Source organism: Myxine glutinosa, chromosome 3 (genome assembly GCF_964187855.1).
Source record: "Myxine glutinosa chromosome 3, kmMyxGlut1.1, whole genome shotgun sequence".
Taxonomy (NCBI): domain Eukaryota; kingdom Metazoa; phylum Chordata; class Myxini; order Myxiniformes; family Myxinidae; genus Myxine; species Myxine glutinosa.
Window position 1 is genome coordinate 909652 of NC_136263.1, and position 18214 is coordinate 927865.

At 45.9% G+C, this 18214-nt stretch overlaps 1 protein-coding gene across 1 annotated transcript in view; it reads right to left on the bottom strand.

Annotated features, from left to right (window-relative positions):
• Nucleotides 1-3047, bottom strand: part of COL17A1 (collagen type XVII alpha 1 chain) — a 261339-nt gene extending 258292 nt beyond the window's left edge. Inside the window, exon 1 of the mRNA XM_068111347.2 lies at nt 2915-3047. The gene's annotated coding sequence lies outside the window, so the exon portion shown is untranslated. The remainder of the gene's footprint in view (nt 1-2914) is intronic.
• Nucleotides 3048-18214: the final 15167 nt, after the last annotated feature.

The window sequence follows — 18214 nt, forward strand, 5'->3', positions numbered from 1 at the left end:
TATGAATTCTTCATTGTACCAGAGGGTGCTTGAGGATAATGTGAGGCCATCTGTCGGAAAGTTGAAGCTCAATCGAAGGTGGACCTTGCAACATGACAATGACCCTAAACATACCAGTAAATCCACCAAGGAATGGCTGAAAAGAAAGAAATGGAGGGTTCTGGAATGGCCAAGTCAAAGCCCGGATCTAAATCCCATCGAGATGTTGTGGGGGGGATTTGAAACGAGCTGTGCATGCAAGAAACCCCTCAGTCATCGCACAGCTGAAAGAATTCTGCATGGAGGAGTGGGCAAAAATTTCTCCCAGTCGATGTCAGAGACTGGTCGACAGTTATAAGAAACGCCTACTTGAGGTTGTTTCTGCCAACGGGGGCAATACCACCTGTTAGAGCCAAGGGTGTACTTACTTTTTCCACATGCGAAATTTGCATTTATGTTTATTTAAATTATACAATGGACTACAAAATGTAAATGTTTCATGATATTTGTTATATTATATCACCTTTATCTATCAATATTGTTGAAATGAAGATCAAATAGCTGTATGTTGAAATATGTTGAAAAAGTCAAAACTTTGCACGGGGTGTACTTACTTTTTCACGTGACTATAAACAGAGGATGGTAAATCCATGGAAAACCTCATCCTCCATGGTATTGCATCATATAAACGGAGGATGGTAAATCCATGGAAAACCTCATCCTCCATGGTAATACATCGTATAAACGGAGGATGGTAATTCCATGGAAAACCTCACCCTCCATGATAATACATCGTATAAACAGAGGATGGTAAATCCATGGAAAACCTCATCCTCCATGATAATACATCGTATAAACCGAGGATGGTAAATCCATGGAAAACCTCATCCTCCATGGTATTGCATCATATAAACGGAGGATGGCAAATCCATGGAAAACCTCATCCTCCATGGTAATACATCGTATAAACGGAGGATGGTAAATCCATGGAAAACCTCATCCTCCATGATAATACATCGTATAAACGGAGGATGGTAAATCCATGGAAAACCTCATCCTCCATGGTAATACATCGTATAAACGGAGGATGGTAATTCCATGGAAAACCTCACCCTCCATGATAATACATCGTATAAACAGAGGATGGTAAATCCATGGAAAACCTCATCCTCCATGATAATACATCGTATAAACCGAGGATGGTAAATCCATGGAAAACCTCATCCTCCATGGTAATACATCGTATAAACGGAGGATGGTAAATCCATGGAAAACCTCATCCTCCATGATAATACATCGTATAAACGGAGGATGGTAAATACATGGAAATCCTCATCCTCCATGGTAATACATCGTATAAACGGAGGATGGTAATTCCATGGAAAACCTCACCCTCCATGATAATACATCGTATAAACAGAGGATGGTAAATCCATGGAAAACCTCATCCTCCATGATAATACATCGTATAAACCGAGGATGGTAAATCCATGGAAAACCTCATCCTCCATGGTAATACATCGTATAAACGGAGGATGGTAAGTCCATGGAAAACCTCATCCTCCATGGTAATACATCGTATAAACGGAGGATGGTAAATCCATGGAAAACCTCATCCTCCGTGGTAATACATCGTATAAACGGAGGATGGTAAATCCATGGAAAACCTCACCCTCCATGGTAATACATCGTATAAACGGAGGATGGTAAATCCATGGAAAACCTCATCCTCCGTGGTAATTCATCGTACAAACAGAGGATGGTAAATCCATGGAAAACCTCACCCTCCATGGTAATACATCGTATAAACCGAGGATGGTAAATCCATGGAAAACCTCATCCTCCATGGTAATACATCGTATAAACGGAGGATGGTAAATCCATGGAAAACCTCATCCTCCATGGTAATACATCGTATAAACGGAGGATGGTAAATCCATGGAAAACCTCATCCTCCGTGGTAATACATCGTATAAACGGAGGATGGTAAATCCATGGAAAACCTCATCCTCCATGGTAATACATCGTATAAACGGAGGATGGTAAATCCATGGAAAACCTCATCCTCCATGGTAATACATCGTATAAACGGAGGATGGTAAATCCATGGAAAACCTCATCCTCCATGGTAATACATCGTATAAACGGAGGATGGTAAATCCATGTGAATCCTCATCCTCCGTGGTAATTCATCGTACAAACAGAGGATGGTAAATCCATGGAAAACCTCATCCTCCATGGTAATACATCGTATAAACCGAGGATGGTAAATCCATGGAAAACCTCATCCTCCGTGGTAATACATCGTACAAACAGAGGATGGTAAATCCATGGAAAACCTCATCCTCCGTGGTAATTCATCGTACAAACCGAGGATGGTAAATCCATGGAAAACCTCATCCTCCATGGTAATACATCGTATAAACCGAGGATGGTAAATCCATGGAAAACCTCATCCTCCATGGTAATACATCGTATAAACGGAGGATGGTAAATCCATGGAAAACCTCATCCTCCATGGTAATACATCGTCTAAACGGAGGATGGTAAATCCATGGAAAACCTCACCCTCCATGATAATACATCGTCTAAACGGAGGATGGTAAATCCATGGAAAACCTCACCCTCCATGATAATACATCGTATAAACGGAGGATGGTAAATCCATGGAAAACCTCATCCTCCATGATAATACATCGTATAAACGGAGGATGGTAAATCCATGTAAAACCTCAACCTCCAAATCCCTCATGAAACCGATAACCATGAGTTGCGTATTTACCATAACGCACTTTTCAAGGCAAATGGACATTGTAAATCAACACCTTGAACCTTGAAAGTTGTAAATATGTTTTATGCCAAAATGGACTCTGCCCAAACACAAAACTTTCCAAGTTATCCTGAAGGTCCATACAGGTAATCGCACCAAACTCACCTGTGTTGTTCGAATTGTCTTCACTGAATACAGAGAGCCTGCACCTCCATCTATAAACTCGGCTCGGAAACGCCTTCGCAACCCCGAAGGGCTTCTTCCCACCCACTAACACCTCTCCGTTACACACTGCTGCTTGTTCCCTCCTCCCTTTGCAACTCCCTTTCACTGTGCGCTTCCTCCCACTTCAGACCTTCCCACCCTCCCGGCTTCTCTCCCCCCCCCCCCCCCCCCCCTCCAATGTCAGCACTCAGGAATGCAGGACCCATGACCAAAGCCACCACAGGAACGCACCACTCAGTGGGATTTGCCTGAACAGGTAGGGTTAACTTGGGCAGGGGGGTAGGTTTTCGGTAACGAAACAACACAGGTGGGGCAACAGAAAGAACAATAAGGTCATTTGCTTCGAAGTGGATCAAGGATGGAGGAAGAAAGGGACAGAATAAGCGGTAATTGTGCAGCACAAGAAAACGTGGCAAGAATTCCCCCAAATCCTCTTATCCTGCTCAAAATGCCCGATGAACATCATTCCATCCAGATCCAAGTTTGTAAAAGTACAACGATATCCAACACTCCGCGCAAGGTGCTACATATGAAGGTGGACCCGGCAGGTGCATCATCTTTTGTGTTCAACGTCGATCCACCGACACATTCAAAGATCTCAACTCTTTATCTGCAAAGTTTACACTTTAGAGAAGTTAAATATTTCCAAATCCAGGGTTGTGCACATAAGTGTGTTGGAGCGTCCATTCTGGGGATCATTGATCGCCTTGTCCTCTCCTGCTCATTTCATTACTCAACATGCATTTTCAACCTCATGCGTAAGTCAGGTGTTCGCTTAGCGCTTAAGGTGGCTGACTTGACACCTTATATTCCTGAGTTTGAACCCCTGTCATGCCGTTGAATTAACACAAGGTGGGTTGACTCAGGCTGTCATACCTCCAAGGTGGGAAAAATGAGTACCAGGTTGTTGTTTTTTTTGTATACAACATCGAGGCTCGTGTAAGAGCAAGAAAACAAACGTATACATAAAACATATAACAAAGGGAGCGGGAGACAAGATTGGGAGAGAGAGGGAAGCACACAAGCACAACAGTAAGGAACAGGGACATCGGGAGATCTTTGGGGGGGGGGGGGGGTGGGAGAGATATACAACACATGGACACTTCTCGGACTTCAAGGAAAGAGGTCGGTATTTAAAAAAGGGGATCTGGGGTGAATTGGATTGTTTCAGAGCGGGAGAAAAGAGGAGTGAAGGTGAGCAGAGAGTCTTGATTTTGGCAGTTTCACCATAAGAGGGTTGCAGGCAGATCTTGTGCGACCTGTAGGAATATTTGGGGGACAGAGCCCAGAGAGAGCTGGGGGGGGGGGGCAGGCCGGAGAGGAGTCGGTCGAAGACAGAAAGGCCACCAACCTGCCTGCAGTGAGTGAGTGAAAGGCCCTCGGAGTTAGCTTCATCACAGGAGGTTCCAAAGATTCTGAAAGCTTTGGTTTCAACAGTGTCAAGCTGAGCTAGGTGTGAGGAAGGAGCATCGGCCCAGAGGGGAGAGCAGTATTCCATTAAGCTGCAGATGAAAGCCTTGTACGTGGTGAGGAGCTCAGGTGTGCTAAGCAAGGACTTCGCACGGTGGAGGAATCCCAGTCGGCAACTGGCTTTGGAGGCCAGCTTGGAAATGTGGTTTTCCCAGGAAAGATCATGGCAGAGAGTGAGACCTAAAAGCTTGAGTGACAAAACTTCTCACAGAGGATTGTTGAGAAAATAGATTGGAGGGTTGTCCAGTCGGTCTTTTCGAAGAGACAAAGTGAGAGTGTGAGATTTGTCATGATTGAAAGACATGTTCTACTTGTTTGACCAGTCTGTGATTTTGTCCAGGTCTGCAGAGAGTGAGGAGGCTGCAGACTGCTGATCTGAGGGATGAGGAATGGAGCGGCAGAGAGTGGAGTCATCAGCAAAGAGATAGAGAGGATTTTCAAGAGTCAGAGAGATCATTGATGAAGATGAGAAAAAGCACAGGGCCCAGAACACTTCCTTGGGGAAATCCAGCCTGGACAGTAAGGGTGGGCTAGCCCTGGTGTTGGGCTAGCGGCTAGGGTGCCGGCTTAGGATCCTAGGATCCTGGGTTCGAATCCCGGTCAATCGCTGAATTAACGCCAGGGGGGTTGACTCAGCCTGTCATCCTTCCGAGGTCGGCTAATTGAGTACCAGTTCACTGGTAATTCCCTGCTTGTCGTTAAAGGCGGCAAAAAGGGTTGGCGTCAGGAAGGGCATCCGGCCGTAAAACATTGCTTCAAAAAGGGGACCGAAAAACAACAACAACCACAGTTCCCGAAAAAGGCCAACCCCCGCTTGCGGGGAAAAATGGCCTCTAAAGGTGGTTTTTTTTTTACAGTAAGGGGAGATAAGAGAATTCCATTCAGGGCCACACGTTGCCTACGACCAGAGAGGAAGTCCGCAAGCCATGCGTGGAGGTTTCCATGGATACCATAGGAGGAGTGTTTGAAGAGCAAGGTGGGGTGCCAAACCATATCGAAGGCACAAGTTATGTCAAGGGAGACAGCCCTGATTTCCTGTTTGACATTGAGGACCTCCATCCATTGTTGATACAGCAGAAGCAGCATGTCCATAGTAGAATGACCTGGTCTGAATCCAAATTGATGATCCGAGATCAAGCCATTGGAGAAGAGGAAGGATTTGATATCCAAAGCGATGATAGATTCCATGACCTTGCTGAAGATTGGGAGCAGTCTGATTGGTCTGTAGTTGCAAGGATCTGTTTTTGCACATTTTTTGTGTCAAGTGGTAATGTTGGCTGATTTCCAAGCTGATGGCAGATGACCTTGAGCAAATGAGAGGGAGAAGAGAACAGAAAGAGGGTGAGATAGAGCGGCAGAGCAGGATTTTAGGACCCGTGGGCTGATGCCTTCTGGTCCCGTTGCAGAATCAGAGTCGAGGTTTGACAGAAACTCCTCCACCTTGTCAGAAGAAAATTACACAGAGTCCAGGAGCCTGGGGAAGGTGGGTACAGAGAGAGATGGGCTTGGGACACAAGATTTTGAGGCAAACACAGAGTTGAGGCATTCAGCTTTTTCATGTGCATTGTCAGCTGTGTAACCGTTTGAGGTAAGGAAGGGGATAGAAGGGGAACAAACACCAGAAACAGATTTCACCAGATGCCACCAGGATTTGTAGGAAGGAGACAGGTTTGAGAGTTCATTCTTGAGAGTGGAGAGATATTGTTTCCTGGCACTCTTGAGGGTAGACCCACATTTGTTCCAAGCTTTGTAAAAGGAACCGAGCTTGGTGGAAGGAACTGAGATTGCCTTCAGTTGGATTTGCCCTCCAGGAGGCAAAGGCAAGTTATTTCAGGGCAACTGCCTCACTACAAGATTCAATTTACCATGGACGGGAGGAAGGGTAAGACAACTGAAGACGAGATGGGATAAATCTGTCCATGAGAGAGATCAGTTTGCTTTGGAAGAATTCCCAGGAAGAATTTATGTCAGAAGCGGTAGAGATGGGACACCAGTCCGGATGATTGATGGCTGCTTGATGACCATGCCAGTCAGCCTGAGTGAAATGCCAGACTCGTCGACGCTGAGGAGAGAGTTGGGATGAGTGGATAGAAGTTGGTCCATGTTGTCAGACATCGAGATGTAAATGGAGTTATCACTGTTTGGTGGAGGTACAACACACATATGAACAAAAGGTGGGAGTGGAGGGGGAGCCGTAACTAGAGGTTCTCCTGGTGGTGTGGAGAGAGGGCAGTGCAGGGAAAGTGAGCAAGAGAGTTTTTTGATAAAGATAGTAACCCCTCCACCAGGACGAGGCTCAGTTTTGTCATACCAGAAGAGTCAGTAACCAGGGAGAGATACTAAGGAGTCAGAGTCGTCTTGAAGGAGGAAAGTTTCTGTTAAGCAGATCAAGTCTGGTTTGTCAGAATCAACCTGTATGGAGAGATCAGTCAGGTTTGAGCGAAGGCCCGGAATGCTTGAGGTCCATACCTTGAGGAAGATGGAGGTGGAGCATCGTATACAGGAGAGGGGAGTGGAGGGATAGGGTAAGATGAGGGAGGAGAGAGGGAGGTGGGGAGAGCTGTTGATCGTGTGTCAGAGATTTCAGAAGAGCTAGGAGAAAGGGAAGGATGAGGAGGATAAAAGGTTAGTTCGATGGTGATGGAGTGAGGCACAGTGAGGAGTTGTTTGAATGGGGCAGAGGGAATTAGAACGTTGGAGGAGGTGGGTCAATGAGTTGGAAGAGAGAGGGAGGGGGAGGAGGCAACTTTGTGGAGGAGGAGTGAGAGGGGAGATTTGAAGGGGAGGGGTGAGGGGGGATGTTTGAAGGTGAAGGGTGAGGGGGGAGTTTTGGAGGGTAGGGGTGAGGTGGGAGATCTGAAAGGGAGGAGGGAGATTAGCAGGGTAGGGGTGAGGGGCTATATTATAAGGGGAGGGGTGAGGGGCTAAATTATAAGGGGAGGGGTGAGCTCGGAGTTTTGAAAGTATTGGACGATTCATAAAAATCGAACATTTATTACAAACTGGGTTTCTTGAGATTGTCAAGTCAGATATATGTTTGAAAAAGTTAGGAGGTGTGGAATACAGGTGAGTTTATATAATGTAGGAAGGAAGAGCTGTATGAGATTGAATTTTTATTGAAAAAATGGAATGATTTAATGAGCGATGAGAAGACAGCATTTTGAAAAGAAAGAAGAAGAGTGAGTTGTAATAGACGAGTGTACACAACATGGCAGAAGGAAGTTTAAATATTTTAAAACAAAACTTAACACTGTCTGAGTATTCACTGAAATGAGGGCAGGGAAGCTAAGGGTGATGATGAATTGCAGAAGAGGTTCAGAAGGAGGAACAGGGGAGGTGGGGAGTTCTCGCGAGTTGGAGATCTCGCGAGATCTTGGAGACTGCGGCAGGGATTCTCGAAGTTCCACACGGTCTCCACGTTTTCAAAGTTGTCTGTTCACAATTGTATTTTGTCGAAACTGTATTTATCTTTCGGTGTGTGAAGTTATAGTGTGCACCTTGGAAGTTTCTTGGTGTTTATCTTTCATAAATTAATCGTCTGTTTGCCGCGTCGCGAGCAAGGCCTTTGCCGCGTCGCGAGCGATTTGAAATCGAAGTTAAGTAATTGTTCCCATTTGTATTTTCGTTGTAACTGTATTTATTTTATGGTGTGTGTACGTATATTGTGTCCCGAGGAAGATTTTCGGTGCAAATCTTTCATACCTGTATTGAAAATCGTGTTAATTCGTGTCGTGTCTTGAGGCCTTGTACAGTGTACAACCTTGAGGCTTTGTTTTTTCTCTCAGCGGTCCGTCGTTTGTGATCCAATAACTTTCGTTCTCTGTTTTCCCAGTCTTTTCACCCCATAGCCTACTTCCTTGTGAAAATCTCAACTCAAAAAAAACAAAAAAAAAAAACATTTCCTTCTCTGTTCTCATTCGTTTATTCATTCTTATTCGTTCGTTCGTTCTTCGACCACGTGTTTCTCCCCCATTTCCCCAGATAGTTTTCACTGTTATTAACCTTCAATGTTTACACTTTCCCCTCAAGTTATGTTTTCCGTCATATATTATAACACCTTTTTCTTCTTCTTCTTTAAAAGGCTGCTTTCGACTTGCTCACCAAATCTATTCATCCCAAAAAAAAATTGCATCTCCTATAGTGCCTTTTTTCTACATTCCCTAAACTCTCCTGCACTCCATCCTCCATCCAGCATCCTTAAATGTATTTTTAACTCGAAGGTCACAAGAAACTCATTTTGCAATAAATGTTCGTTTCCCATGAATCGTACACTTTCTAAAATCCAATCTCACCCCTCCCCTCCAAATCTTCCCCATAACCCCTCCCCTCCAAATCTTCCCCATCACCCATCCCCTCCAAATCTTCCCCATCACTCATCCCTTTCAAATCTTCCCCCTTTCCCCTCCCCTCCTAATCCTCCCCATCACCCATCCCTTTCAAATCTCCCCCCTTGCCCCCTCCCTCCTAAACTACCCCCTCACCCCTCCCCTCCAAGACTCCCCCTCGCCCCTCCCCTCCTAGACTCCTCCCTCACCCCTCCCCTCCAAATCTCCCCCATATCCCATCCCTTTCAAATCCCTCCCCTTGTCCCTTCCCTCCCAAACTCCCCCCTCGCACCTCCCCTTCAAATCTCCCCACCCTCATTTCTTCTCAATTTCCCCCCTCTCACTCCCACTCCTCAAAGCGTCCTCTCCGCTTCTTCCCCCTTCCAACTCTCACCTCCATCTCCCCCAACCTTCTGCCTCGCTCTTCCCCCTCCTCAAATAACACCTCATTGTGCCTCAGCCAATCACCATCAAACCTTTTGTCCGCCCCATCCTTCCCTTTCTTCTCAATTTCTGAAAGCTCTGACATACCTTCAACAGCTCTCCCTACCTCTTCCACCTCTTCCACATCTTACCCTACCCCTCCTCCCCCCTGTTCTGTATCCGATGCTCCCCCTTCCTCTTCATTAACGGTATGGACCTCAAACATCCGGGGCCTTCGTTCAAACTTAACTGATCTCTCCATACAGGTTGCTTCTGTCAAACCAGACGTGATCTGCTTAACAGAAACTTTCTTCCTTCATGATGTCTCTGATTCCTTAGTATCTCTCCCAGGTTACTCCCTCCTCCGGTATGATAGACCTGAGCCTCGTCCTGGAGGTGGGGTTGCTATCTTTATCAAAAACTCTCTTCCTCACTCGCCCTGCACTGCACTCTCTCCACCTCACCCCCAGGAATACCTCTGGCTACGGCTTCCCCTTCGCTCCCACCTCTTGTTCATATGTGTGTTGTACCGTCCACCAAACGGTGATGACTCCATCTACATCTCGCTGTCTGATAATATGGACCAACTTCTATCTACTCATCCCAACTCTCTCTTCCTCATATGTGGTGATTTCAACTGTCATCATGCCAGTTGGCTGGGTGTGGGTACCTCTCTCACCAGCCATGGCTCCTCAGCAAAGGACTTCTGCGACTCACTGGGACTGACACAATCTGTCAATTTCCCGACCCGGATCTCAGTCAACGGAGCATCTTCTCTTCTGGACTTGGTTATGACTAACTTCCCTGAAAATGTCTGCTGGTCTTCTTCTGCTCCAATCGGCTCATCTGATCATGTGCTTGTTAAAGTGGACATCTCTCTGACCATTCTCAGGGAGCCTGCTCAGCGTCGACGAGTCTGGCATTTCACTCAGGCCAACTGGCACGGTCTTCAAGCAGCCATCAATCATCTGGACTGGTCTCCCATCTCTACCACCTCTGACATCAACTCATCCTGGGAATTCTTCCAAAGTAAATTGCTCTCTCTCATGCACAGATTTATCCCATCTCGTCTTCAGTTGTCATACCCTTCCTCCCGTCCATGGTACACGGAATCTTGTGGTGAGGCTGTTGCCCAGAAACAACTTGCCTTCGTCTCCTGGAAAGCAAATCCAACGGAAGGAAATCTCATTTCCTTTCACAAAGCCCGAAAGAAGTTTGTGTCCACCCTCAGGAGAGCCAGGAAACAATATCTCTCCGTTCTCAAGACCAAACTCTCTTATCTGTCTCCCTCTTCCAAATCCTGGTGGCGTCTGGTCAAATCCGTTTCTGGTGTTTGTTCCCCCTCCATCCCCTCCCTTACCTCAAACGGCTACACAGCTGACTCCGCACGTGAAAAAGCTGAATGCCTCAACTCTGTGTTTGCCTCTAAATCTTGTGTCCCAAACCCATCCCTCTCTGTACCCACCACACCCAGTCGTACCCAGCTGCTCCTGGACTCCGTGTCCTTTCCTCCTGACAAGGTGGAAAAGTTTCTGTCAACCCTCGACTCTGATTCTGCAACTGGACCCGACGGCATCAGCCCACAGGTCCTAAAATCCTGCTCTGCCGCTCTATCTCACCCTCTCTCTGTTCTCTTCACCCTCTCTTTTGCTCAAGGTCAACTGCCATCTGCTTGGAAATCAGCCAACATCACCGCTTTGCACAAAAAGGTGCAAAAACAGATCCTAGCAACTACAGACCAATCAGCCTTCTCCCAATTATCAGCAAAGTCATGGAATCCATCATTGCTTCGGATATGAAATCTTTCCTCTTCTCCAATGGCTTGATCTCTGATCATCAATTTGGTTTCAGACCAGGTCACTCGACTCTGGACATGCTGCTTCTGCTGTCTCAACAATGGATGGAGGTCCTCAATGCCAAACAGGAAATTAGAGCTGTCTCCCTCGAAATATCATGTGCCTTCGATACGGTCTGGCACCCCGCTCTGCTCACCAAACTCTCCTCCTTTGGTATCCATGGAAATCTCCACGCATGGCTGGCAGACTTCCTCTCTCGTCGTCGTCAACGTGTGGCCCTGAATGGGTTTCTCTCATCTCCTCTTCCTGTTCAGGCTGGAATTCCCCAAGGCAGTGTTCTGGGCCCTGTGCTTTTTCTGGTCTTCATCAATGATCTCTCTGACTCTCTTGAAAATCCTCTCTATCCCTTTGCTGATGACTCCACTCTCTGCCGCTCCATTCCTCTTCCCTCAGATCGGCAGTCTGCAGCCTCCTCACTCTCTGAAGACTTGGACAAAATCACAGACTGGTCAAACAAGTGGAACATGTCTTTCAATCCTGACAAATCTCACACTCTTACTATGTCTCTCCGAAAAGATCGACTGGACAACCCTCCCATCTACTTTCTCAACAATCCTCTCCAAGAAGTTCTGTCGCTCAAGCTTTTGGGTCTCACTATCTGCCATGATCTTTCTTGGGAAAACCACATTTCCAAGCTGGCCTCCAAAGCCAGTCGCCGACTGGGCATCCTCCGTCGTGCGAAGTCCTTCCTCAGCACACCTGAGCCCCTCACCACATACAAGGCTTTCATTCATTCGCAGCTCAATGGAATACTGTTCTCCCCGATGGGCCAGTGCTCCTGCTTCACACCTATCTCGGCTTCACGCTGTTGAAACCAAAGCTTTCAGTATTATTGGAATCTCCCACGATGAAGCTATCTCTGAGGGCCTTTCACTCACTCACCGCAGGCAGGTAGGTGGTCTTTCTGTCTTCTACCGACTCCTCTCCGGCCTTGCACCCCCAGCTCTCTCTGTGCTCTGTCCCCCAAATATTCCTACAGGTCGCACAAGATCTGCCAGCAACCCTCTGATGGTTAAACTGCCGAAATCTCGGCTCTCTGCTCACCTTCACTCTTTCATTCCGCTTTTCTCCCGCCTCTGGAACAAACTCCCACACTCCCTTCAATCCCACTCCTCCCTCCAGGTCTTTAAAACAGCTGTTCACCACCATCTCTTATCTTCCCCCATCCAAAACCTTGATCTTTTCTACCCTCCCTTATTCACCCCAGATCCAACTTGTTTGAAATTCCAACTTCTTTCCTGGAAGTCCTGGCAGTGTCCATATGTTTTATACCTCTCCCACCCCCTCCCCCCCTTCCCATTCCCCTCCCCAAAGCCCTCGCCCTCTCTCAGATCTCTCGATGTCTCCATGTCTCTCGGTCCCTGCTCTCAAATGTTGTGTTTGTGTCCTTCCCCCTCTCTCCCCATCTTGTCTACCGCTCCCGATGTTATATGTTTTATGTGTCGGTTTGTCTTTCTGTGTGATTAATGTTCGCTCTTCCACGAGCCTCGATCTTGTATACCAAAAAAAAAAAAAATCAAACAGAAGAATAGGAGATTAAAAGGCCAGGTGAAGCGGAGAACGAAGGAACTTAGAGGTGTATATGCAATTTTTGTTAATTGTGGTATTGGGAGTTACATGAATATTAATGAATGCATGATGAACCGGAATTGATGAGGCGTAACCGGTAGTGACGTGTATGAACTATGGTGAGGAGTGGGGAAGGAGGGGTTATTAAACATTTGAGCTGAAGAACCTGCTTGTTGGCTGTCATTGTTATACAACATATTGGCGACGAGGATGGGACGGCTTACCTTGCTCTTACACCACCTCCTGCATTCCTCCCGATGAATGGTGAGCCTCTGTTACCTTTTACCTCATGGATGCGCATGTTCGAGAACTTCATGCTGGCGGTAAATGACGACGCACTTTCTGATGCACGCAATGCTTATACACCGCCTAGGAGCTGAAGGGCAGCATTTATTCTATGCTCTCCCAGTTGCTGAGGACACTTTTTTTTTTTTTTTTGTATACTGAATCGAGGCTCGTGAAAGAGCTAACATTTATTTCACAAACAAATCAACCAGACAAACAAAATATACAAAAAAAGAGGGAGCGGAAGACAAGATGGGGAGAGAAGGGGAAGCACACAACCACAACATTTGAGAGCAGGGAGAAGTGTGGGAGGGAGAGGGCTTGGGGGCAGGACAAGGGGACCGAAATTAGTGGGGGTAGAAAAGATCAATAGTGGGGCAGATATGTGAAAAAGATGTTCATTTCCGGCAGAAAGTGTGAAATTTCGCATACAGGGGTATTTTGGGGCGCTGATTTCAAAAATTGGCGGATCCAAGAGATCTAACCAATGGACCGGCCGCCATCTTGAATTCCAATATGGCCACCAAGACGAAATGTTGAAATTCCCTATCTTGGGTTCTAAATGACCTGTGGCGCTGAAATTTGGTACACAAGGGTATGTTGACATGCTGAGTTCAATAATGCAATAATTTGAAATGTCTGACAAACGGTATGGCCGCCATTTTAAATTCCAATATGGCCGCCAAGACAAACATCGATGTTTTCATTGCTTTAATAGCACAGTGTACGGTAATGTCATAATGTTAAATCATTTGAGCATTATTATGATAACTGGAAAATTGTTGCATCTCAAATCTACTGATGGGTTTGTAATTTTGTCGAAGGCAGTAGAAATTTGGGAAATTCAGCGCCCCAAAATACCCCTGTATGTGAAATTTAACACTTTCTGCCGGAACTGAACATTCACATGACATTCCAATAATTTATTTCTTTTTATGTTTTTTCTCTTTCAGATCCAATGTCGAAATCAAAGAAAACATCGTCAACAATTCCAATGCCAACAGACTGGAACATTTGCGCTCTTTGCCAGAAACGTTCTGAAAATGAACCACTAAGAGATGCACGTAAGGGCAGCAATCAGTCGTGTCTAGACGTCTACGAGAATCTTGCTCAAAATCTCAAGGCATTGAATGATTTAGGTGCCTTGCCTTGCGGGATAAACATTTCCCGACTAGATGATGGTTGCGGTATTGCAGAAACCCTAGCTGCGCATGCTGCCAAATGGCACAAAAACTGTTATGTGCAGTGCAGCAGCTCTCGTGTGGCCAGGGCTGAATCAAGGGAAAGAAAGCAAAGTTCAGACCTTAAACTTGGTGAAGAAACTTACTCGCCTGTTAAGAAAAGACTCAGAACAAGTTTCAAATCTCCATCCGTTGAACAGAGTACTGCTAGCACATGTTTCTTTTGTGATAGCATTATCAGTAATGAAGAAATAGTCCACAGAGCGGCAACAAAAAATGTAGATTCCAATGTTCGATTGATGGCAACAGAATTGAGGGATACAAAACTCCTGGCTAGATTGTCTGTAGGTGATATGACGGCATCAGATGCTGTTTATCACAAGAAGTGCATGACTTCTCCACACTCGATACAGATCATTTGTAAGAAAGAATGAGGAAGCCAGTTCAAGTGAAAATATGCCACCAGAATCAGTAGCTTTGGCCGAATTGATAGCCTATTTGGAAGAAATGAAGTGTACAGATGACAGTTACACTTTCAAGTCAGCCGATCTCACAAAGCTTTATACAGAACGTCTGGCACAACTGGGAGGTGATATCTCAAAGAGGATTAATTCAACTCACCTTAAGGACAAGCTTCTCAGACACCTTCCGCAACTTGAGGCACATAAGAGCAACCATGAAGTGGCACTGTCATTCAAAGAGGACATTGGTGAAGCTTTATTGCATGCTTGTAGACAAAGCTCTGACAACGACGCGGTCATTTTCATGAGAGCTGCCCAGATTGTGCGCAAAGATATTTTGCAAAAGCAATACCAATTCAATGGATCCCTAGTTAACGAATCATATAACAACTCACCACCATCATTGGCAGCGTTGATGGAAATGATTCTTGCTGGTACAAACATACAAAAACAAAACGCAAACAACAAGGGAGGCGTCTCTGTGCAATCCTTAACTCAACTTGTAACATTCAACACTATGAAACGAGGAAGGTTGGAAACTACAGCAGTACGTCACAATTTGAAACGTGAAACATCACTGCCACTTTACCTGGGTCTTCTCATTCATAGCAAAACAAGGAAACGGGATCTCGTTGACATTCTTTTTCAACATGGTTTGTGTGTTTCCTATGATCGCATACTGGAGGTATCCACAGATGAGGCCAACAGAGTCATAGAAATATACAAACATGACGGCGTTGTGTGTCCAACAAAATTGCGAAGTGGAATATTCACAACAGGCAACCTAGACAACATAGATCACAACCCATCATCAGCATCAGCACAAAGTTCATTTCATGGAACCGCGTTATCACTGACACAACATGTTTCACATGACAAAAGTGGCAGCATTCGAAATCATGAGAATGTCACTGAGAATGAGAACAAACAGCGCTCCAAAACCATAGCCGCCCTTCCTGCATCTTACAGTGATGTGCCTCCTGAAACATTTCCAACTAATAATCCCATTCCAAGAAAACCAAAAGGTCCATCCACTCCAAGTGTGTCCTCCGGAATACAGGACAAAGAAAGTCAGTGGCTTTCGTTTGTACAAAGTCTGCAGGAGAAGGAAGGTCTTGAGAGTGAAGATAATATCTCCTGGTCAGCATACATGGCAAATCTGCAGGTTGAAGTTCCTCGGCCTCCTGCAATTACAGGACTGCTACCTCTGTTCCGCGAGAGTGCTCACACATTGGCAATGGTGAAGCATGGAATGAATTTAATCAAGCAGGCGACAGAACTAGTAAACCCCGGACAAGTTCCAGTTCTGACCGTTGATCGATCAACCACTCTATGCAATTGCAAAGAAGATTCAATGGACTTGGCCAGGTATATATGGTGAAGACAAGTTTGTTGTGATGATGGGAGGACTTCATGTAGAGATAGCCTTGTTGAAAGCGATCGGCAGCTTCCTGGAGGGGAGTGGCTGGGCAAGTGTAATGACCAGTGCTGGTGTAACAACAGAGGGAAGAGCAGATAGTCTTCACAAAGGTTCGCAAATATCGAGGTCACAATGGGCACACCAAGTCACAGTAGTGGCGTTGTACGCTCTGCAGCGAAAGGCATACGATGACTACCGGAAAACATGTGAAACTGAAGATTTACAATCATTTGATCTTTGGAGCAAGAAGATGGCTACAAAGTACCCCCAGTTTTGCTACTGGAATAAAGTCCTGCAGTTGGAGTGTCTTCTCTTGGCATTCATAAGATCACAACGGGAAGCCAACTACACGCTCTATGTGGAGACTCTCACGGCGATCATTCCGTGGATGTTTGCCATGGACCATTACCATTACGCCAGATGGTTGACAGTGCATGTAACAGACCTTCAGGAACTTTCAAACGATTCCATGGATATCCATCGTGAATTTGTCAAGGGGAACTTTGTCACTCAGAAGTCATCACACAAGTTCTCTGCTATGGCACATGATCAGATACACGAACAGCAGAACGCTTATGTGAAAGGTGATGGTGGAGTCATTGGAATTACTGAGAATGAAGGGGCTCTTCGCCGGTGGATGGTAGCTGGTGCAGAAATAGCCAGAATCCTGAATGAGTTTGAGGACCAGTTTCAAAGACAGAGGCAAACTGATGTCCGCCACCACGAACAATTGCCTAGTGTCCAGAAATCCTTTGCATCAGATCTCAATAATGCAATCAGTTCCTTTGAAAAACTTGGAAACCCGTTTGCGGAAGACAGTAATGACTTGTATGTGCTTGACACAAAGGTCATCATGCCTGATGAAGTGATAGCCGCAGTGCGATCCATGGAGGACACTGGCAAAACACAATTTGACGGATTTGTGGGGCAGCGAATCAAGGATCCTTCTGACAATTTCTATGATAGCATTTCAAAGAACAATCTGCCACTGTTGAAATCGAAGCCCAAGAAAACACCTGGAAAGTCTGAGGCGAAGATTACACGTATGAAAAGTAATGTTGAGCTCTTCTCACGAATGGACATTTCTTGCCAAACTAGAGATGGTGATCTTAACACATTTTATGAATATGAGTGTCATGGGTGGCCACCTGCATTGGCTGAAGGTATCAATACAATGCGGCCACCAACCGACAAGGCTGATCTTTTGCCCTGTTTGGAAGCTTTAGCACAACGTCCTCGTGATGCGCCCAAAGGATAAGTTCGTATTTTCGATGGGGCTGCCTTAGTCCATCATTTGGAGCCTAAGAAGTGCAACAGTGTGATCAGGACATTTGGTGACTATGCACAGAAACAGGTCCTTCCGTACATTGCCCGAAAGTTAAATGAGGGGACTGTGATGCGTGTTGATGTGGTGTGGGACACCTACAGAACGGACAGTCTCAAAGAAGGCACCAGGCTTGGTCGTGGCACTGGCATACCACTCCATGTGACTGAACAGACATCCGTGCCACGAAACTGGAGCAGCTTCCTTCGTGTAGATTCCAACAAAAAGACATTATTCAGTTTCCTGGCTGATTCCCTGCAAACGATGCCTATTCCAGAGGGAAAAACACTTCTTACAACCTTAGAAGAAGAGGTTAAATCAAAGCCCCCTTCTGATGTTTCTCAAATTCAACCATGTACGCATGAAGAGGCTGATTCACGAATGATGCTACATGCTTGGCATGCATATCAGCAGGGGTACAGAAGTATCGTCATTCATGCAACAGACACGGATGTGGTTGTGTTGGCTATCGCAATGGCAAGCATTATGGACGGTTGTGCAATGTGGTTGGCATTTGGACATGGAAACTATTTCAGGCACATTGCTGCTCACACTATTGCGACTCACATTGGCCCTGAACGCTCATGGGGGCTTCTGTTCCTGCATACTGTTTCCGGATGCGATACTGTTTCTGCCATATGTGGGATTGGCAAAAAGACTGTGTGGAGCATATGGAATTCCATGCCAAACTTGGGGGAGGTCTTCAATCATCTCTCACATGCACCAGCGGAAGTAACAGATGATGACATGGACAACATAGAGAGGTTCTTCGTTGTTCTGTACAGTAGAACTTCCCCTCTGAAGAAAGTGAACGAAGCACGCAAGCAGCTGTTTGCTCAGGGAAATCGGCAATCGGAAAATATTCCACCGACAAAAGAGGCACTGCGTCAACATGTGAAGAGGGCAGTCTTTCAGGCCGGTCACAT